This window comes from Hemiscyllium ocellatum, chromosome 24 (assembly GCF_020745735.1).
Source record: "Hemiscyllium ocellatum isolate sHemOce1 chromosome 24, sHemOce1.pat.X.cur, whole genome shotgun sequence".
NCBI classification, from domain to species: Eukaryota; Metazoa; Chordata; class Chondrichthyes; order Orectolobiformes; family Hemiscylliidae; genus Hemiscyllium; species Hemiscyllium ocellatum.
The window spans coordinates 56,869,360-56,876,228 of record NC_083424.1 but is presented as its reverse complement, the minus strand read 5'-3'; positions in this window follow the sequence as shown (position 1 = coordinate 56,876,228).

The following is a 6,869-nucleotide window of genomic DNA, read 5'->3' as shown; positions in this document are numbered from 1 at the left end:
GATATTGGAAGGGCCTCCCATCTTTAAAGATCTTGTTTAATTTTGTCAAGAAAGTGGGAAAAAAAATTTAGCCTTGAATAACTGATCAAAGGTGGGAGTAACAAAAATACCAAAGTAGTGAAACCGTGCCCCCCACCCGCCATGACCATGTAAAAGGAAACTGTGATTTATGCTCGATGTCTGGTATTCCCCTAAGAGCCCCCATGGGCATAGCCTCAGAATTTGCAAAACTTATCTTATCACAAAAAGAAAAGGCCAAATGTGTAGTGTTAAATGGATTACAGAAACTGCCAGGTTTGATAAGAAGAGGAGAACATCATCCGCATATAATGTGATCTTGTGTGCCTTTGATTCCACTTATGGAGCAGTTATATTAGGGTCCCCATGGATAGCACCTGCCAACGGCTCAATCACCTACTCTAAAAAGTAGAGGTAAGAGGGGGCACCTTTGCCAACTGCCCCTACAAATACTGAAATGACTGTATCTTACATCATTGATGGGAATCATAGCCACAGTATCACTATACAGGACCCCTACCCACCTGATAAAGACCTCCCCTAGACCAAACCATTCCAGAGTGTTAAAAAGATAGGGCCATTTCACCTGGTCAAATGCCTTTTTCTGCGTCTAAAGAGATCATTAATGCCTGGATTAATCACTGCTGACACGCTTGGACCATAGTCAGTCATCTCCTAATGTTGGAGGATTTGTGGACCGTAAATCCATCTGGTCCTCCTTAATAGAGGGCAATACCTTCTCTAATCTTAGCACAAGAGTCTTGGACAAAACTTTAAAGTCTGAATTTTGAAGGGAAATGGGCCTATACAAAGCACAGCCCTCCGGGCTCTTCCCTTTCTTGAGGATGAGAGAGATATTAGCCTGCCTCATGGATGGAGGGAGGCAGTCATGACTGTACAAGTAGTTGTCCAGCATCTGCCCTGACATTCTAGTTAGAACATAGAACAATACAGCACAGAACAGGTCCTTCGGCCCACGATGTTGTGCCGAACATCTATCCTAGATTAAGCACCCATCCATGCTGCTTAAAGGTCGCCAATGATTCTGACTCTACCACTCCCATGGGCAGCGCATTCCACGCCCCCACCACTCTTGGTAAAGGACCCACCCCTGACATCTCCCCTATACCTTCCACCCTTCACCTTAAATTTATGTCCCCTTGTAACACTCTGTTGTACCCGGGGAAAAAGTTTCTGACTGTCTACTCTATCTATTCCTCTGATCATCTTATAAACCTCTATCAAGTCACCCCTCATCCTTCACCGTTCCAACGAGAAAAGGCCGAGAACTCTCAACCTGTCCTCGTACGACCTATTCTCCATTCCAGGCAACATCCTGGTAAATCTTCTCTGTGCCCTCTCCAAAGCTTCCACATCTTTCCTAAAGTGAGGCGACCACAACTGCACACAGTACTCCAAATGTGGCCTAACCAAAGTCCTGTACAGCTGCAACATCACTTCACGACTCTTGAATTCAATCCCTCTGCTAATGAACGCTAATACACCATAGGCCTTCTTACAAGCTCTATCCACCTGAGTGGCAACTTTCAAAGATCTATGTACATAGACCCCAAGATCCCTCTGTTCCTCCACCTGACTAAGAACCCTACCGTTAACCCAGTATTCCGCATTCTTATTTGTTCTTCCAAAATGATCAACCTCACACTTGGCAGGGTTGAACTCCATCTGCCACTCCTCAGCCCAGCTCTGCATCATATCTAAGTCCCTTTGCAGCCGACAACAGCCCTCCTCACTGTCCACAACTCCACCAATCTTCGTATCATCTGCAAATTTACTGACCCACCCTTCGACTCCCTCATCCAAGTCATTAATAAAAATTACAAACAGCAGAGGACCCAGAACTGATCCCTGCGGAACTCCACTTGTAACTGGGTTCCAGGCTGAGTATTTACCATCTACCACCACTCTGACTTCGACCGGTTAGCCAGTTTTCTATCCAATTGGCCAAATTTCCCTCTATCCCATGCCTCCTGACTTTCCGCATAAGCCTACCATGGGGAACCTTATCAAATGCCTTACTAAAATCCATGTATACTAAAATCCATGTACACTACATCCACTGCTCTACCCTCCTCCACTTGCTTGGTCACCTCCTCAAAGAATTCAATAAGACTTGTAAGGCAAGACCTACCCTTCACAAATCCGTGCTGGCTGTCCCTAATCAAACAGTATCTTTCCAGATACTCATAAATCCTATCCCTCAGTACCCTTTCCATTACTTTGCCTACCATAGAAGTAAGACTAACTGGCCTGTAATTCCTGGGGTTATCCCTATTCCCTTTTTTGAACAGGGGCACAACATTCGCTACTCTCCAGTCCCCTGGTACCACCCCCGTTGACAGTGAAGATGAAAAGATCATTGCCAACGGTACTGCAATTTCCTCTCTTGCTTCCCGCATAATCCTAGGAGATATCCCGTCAGGCCCGGGGGAACTTGTCTATCCTCAAGTTGCTCAAAATGTCCAACTCCTCTTCCTTCCTAACAAGTATCTCTTCTAGCTTACCAGTCTGTTTCATACTCTCCTCTTCAACAATATGGTCCCTCTTCTTCGTAAATCCTGAAGAAAAGTACTCATTCAAGACCTCTCCTATCTCTTCCGACTCAATGCACAAACTCCCGCTACTGTCCTTGATCGGACCTACCCTCGTTCTCGTCATTCTCATGTTTCTCACATACGCATAAAATGCCTTGGGGTTATGCTTGATCCTATCCACCAAGGATTTTTTTCATGCCCTCTCTTGGCTCTCCTAATCCCTTTCTTCAGGTCCCTTCTGGCTATCCTGTATCCCTCCACTGCTCTGTCTGAACCCTGTTTCCTCAACCTTATGTAAGCCTCCTTCTTCCTCTTTACTAGACATTCAACCTCCCTCGTCAACCAAGGCTCCCTCACATGACCATTTCTTTCCTGCCTGGTAGGTACATACATATCAAGGACATGTCGTATCTGCTCCTTGAAAAAGTTCCACATTTCCATCACATCCTTCCCTGACAGCCTATGCTCCCAACTTATGCTCCTCAAATCCTGTCTTACAGCATCGTAATTTCCCTTTTTTTTTCCTCTACACCCACCCCCCCCCCCCCCGCCCCAATTGTAAAAACTAGCATCTTGTGCGCACCTATCTCTCTCCATCATGGTCACCATCACCAAAATGTTCACCCACTAACAAGCCCATCACTTGTCCCGGTTCATTACCGAGTACTAAATCCAATATGGCCTCCCCTCTGGTTGGACAATCTACATACTGAGTTAGAAAAGCTTCCTGGACACACTGCACAAACACCACCCCATCCAATCTACTTGATCTAAAGAGCTTCCAATCAATATTTGGGAAGTTGAAGTCGCCCATGACTACGACCCTGTGGCTTCTGCACCTTTCCAAAATCTGTTTCCCAATCTGTTTCTCCACATCTCTGCTGCTATTGGGCGGCCTATAGTAAACACCCAACAAGGTGACTGCACCTTTCCTATTTCTGACTTCAGCCCATACTACCTCCAAAGGCAGATCCCCCTCAAACTTTCTTTCTGCAGCCGTTATAACATTCCTAATTAGCAATGCCACCCCCTCTTCCTTTTTTTACCACCCTCCCTAATCTTACTGAAACATCTGTAACCAGGAACCTCCAACAACCATTCCTGTCCCTCATCTATCCACGTTTCCGTGATGGCCACAACATCGTAGTCCCAGGTACCAATCCATGCCATAAGTTCACCCACCTTATTTCTGATACTCCTTGCGTTGAAGTATACACACTTGAGCCCATCTGTATCCGCAAGTATTCCCTGTCAGTGCTACCTTCTCCACAGCCTCCCTACATTCTTGGACATCCTGACAAACAGCTAGCTTACTTGCTGGACTACAAGTCCAGATCCCATCCCCCTGCCAAATTAGTTTAAACCCCCCCGAAGAGTGCTAGCAAACCTACCCCCCCAGGATATTGGTGCCCTTCTGGTTCAGGTGCAACCCGTCCTGTTTGTACAGGTCCCACCTTCCCCAGAATGCAGTCCAATTGTCCAAATACCTGAAGCCCTCCCTCCTACACCATCGTTGCAGCCACGTGTTCAACTGCACTCTCTCCCTATTCCTTGCCTCACTGTCACGTGGCACCGGCAACAACCCAGAGATGACGACTCTGTCTGTCCTAGCTTTTAGCTTCCAGCCTAACTCCCTGAGCTCCTGAATGACCTCCCCACCCCTCTTCCTATCTATGTCGTTGGTGCCAATGTGTACCACGACTTCTGGCTGCACACCCTCCCCCTTAAGGATTCTGAAGAGACGGTCCGAGACGTCTCGGACCCTGGCACCCGGGAAGCAACAAACCATCCGAGTCTCGCCCATGTCCACAGAACCGCCTGTCCGTCCCTCTAACAAGAGAGTCTCCTATAACTAACGCTCTCCTCCTCTCCCTCTTTCCCTTCTGAGTCTCAGAGCCAGACCTCCCGCCACAGACCCTGTCACTGCAGCTTACACCTGCAAGGCTGTCCCCCACCCATCAGTTTCCAAAGCTGTATACTTATTGTTTAGGGGAACGACCGCAGGGGATCCTGCACTGCCTGCTTCTTCCCCTTCCCACCTCTAACTGTTACCCAGCTACCTCTGTTCTCCAGCATAACTTTTCACCTTTTGCGGTTAGTCTTTTCTGAGTCCAGTTCAGTTAAATATGTCCTCATTCCTTTGTAATTGCACTTAAGTTAGCACAGTTGCTTCTGACCTAAATTTATCCATCTCAAACTAAATACTAAATTCTCCCATGTTCGTCTACTGTTTCCTCAAAATCTTTTACTCTAAAATCATTTCATTACACCTGCTTCATTATACACTACTGGATCCAAAATAACCTGATCCCTGGTTGGATCCATAACGTATCATTCCCAGATACTGTGCCATATATACTCCATGAAATCTTCCTCATGGCTACCTCTGCCAATTTGATTTTCTCTGTCTACTCACATGATTTTTTTTTACATGTGCTGATTTATTCTGTCTTACAGTATGGCTACTTTCGGGGTACTGTAGACTGCTCCACCAGTGTTGTCTTCCCTCCTTATTTTGCGCCTCCATCCATATTGATTCTGCATCTTCTGCTCCAAGATCATTTCTTGCTATAATACTTATTCCATCTCACACTAGCAAAGCTGTTCCACAACCCTTTCCTTCCTGTCTGTATTTTTAAAATAAATCACGTTCCTCTCAATGTTTTAGGTCCCAGCTTTGATCTCCTTGTTACCATGTCTCCGTATTGGCTGTAGGACATATTCATTAAACTCCTTTTTTTTTGCTATTAATTCATTATGCACACTTATAATCAATCATTCATTTTTGTCTTTAACATTTTGAGCCTACTAACTATTGATTTTTCTATACATCTATGCTCTCTCCTTTTCTGTTTCATTCTGGGTTTGTTATCCAAATGGCTGCCCAGTGATGCTGCTATATCTCTTGCTTTTGTAAGTGTATGTTTCCCCATTCCAAGACCCCTCCCTGTAATTAGTCTAAAGCCATTGTTATTCATTTTGCCAGTATACTGGTCTTAGCACAGGACAAGTGAAGGCCATTCCACTGGAACCATCCCTTTCTAGCCCAGTACTAATGCCAGTGCCCCCTGAACTGAAACTAATTCCACCCACATTAATGTCTGTGCCATGCATTTAACTCCATGACTTTATAAGCCCTATGCCAGTTGCCCATTGTCCAGGTAAATCCAGAGATTATTATCTTGGATGTTCTTTTTAATTTTAACTCACAAATATTCAAAATCCTGGAGCAGAACCTTCTCTTTAGTCCTATCAATGTTGCTGATATTAATGTAAATGACAACAATTGGGTCTTATAGTTTCATAGTAATAGCAGGAGTAGATCATTTGGCCCATCAAGTCTGCTCCACGATTCATTAAGATTATGGCCGATCTATTCAACATCTAGGCTCCTCCTACCTACATCATCCCCATAATCCCTAATTCCCCTATCATGCAAAAACCCATCTAACTGAGTCTTGAATATATTTAATAAAGCTGCCACTACTGTTTCCTGGGACAGAAAATTCTCTGGGAAAAAGCAGTTCCTTCTTATCCCTGTCCTAAATCTACTCCCCTTAATCTTGAGGCCATGTCCCCTGGTCCTAGTCTCACCCACCAGTGGAAACATTTTGCCTGCATCCATCTTATCTATCCCTTTCAAAATTTTATATATTTCAATAAGATTCCCTTTCAACCTTGTAAATTCTAGGAAGTACAGTGCCAGGTGGCTCAACCTCTCCTCATAGGATAACCCCTTCATCTCTGGAATCAATCTGATGAACCTTCTCTGTACTGCCTCCAAAGCCAGGATAACCTTCCTCAAGTAAGGAGACCAGAATTGTGCACCAAACTCCAGGTACAGCCTCACCATAACCTCGTACAATTGCAGCAGAATCTACCTGCTCTTAAGTTCAATCCCACTGGCAACGAAATCCAACATTCCGTTTGCCTTCCTGATTACCTGTTGCACCTGCAAATCAACTTTTAGTGATTCATGTACGAGCACTCTTAAATGCCTCTGCACAACAGCCTGCTGTAATCTTTCACCAAAAGCCCACCAACACACTAAAACAGCAGCTAGTGAACTTGAAAGACCCTATATAGACAATATGCAAAACTAATGTCATTTATAAAATACCTTGCAAGAACTGCGACAAACGGGCAGAAAACTAGCCACCATGAACATCAATTAGCCACAAAAGACATGATCCACTGTCACTAGTATCCTTACAAACAGATGAGGAAGGACGCCACTTCGACTGGGGCAACACATCCATCCTAGGACAAGTTAAACAGAGACATGCATGAGAATTC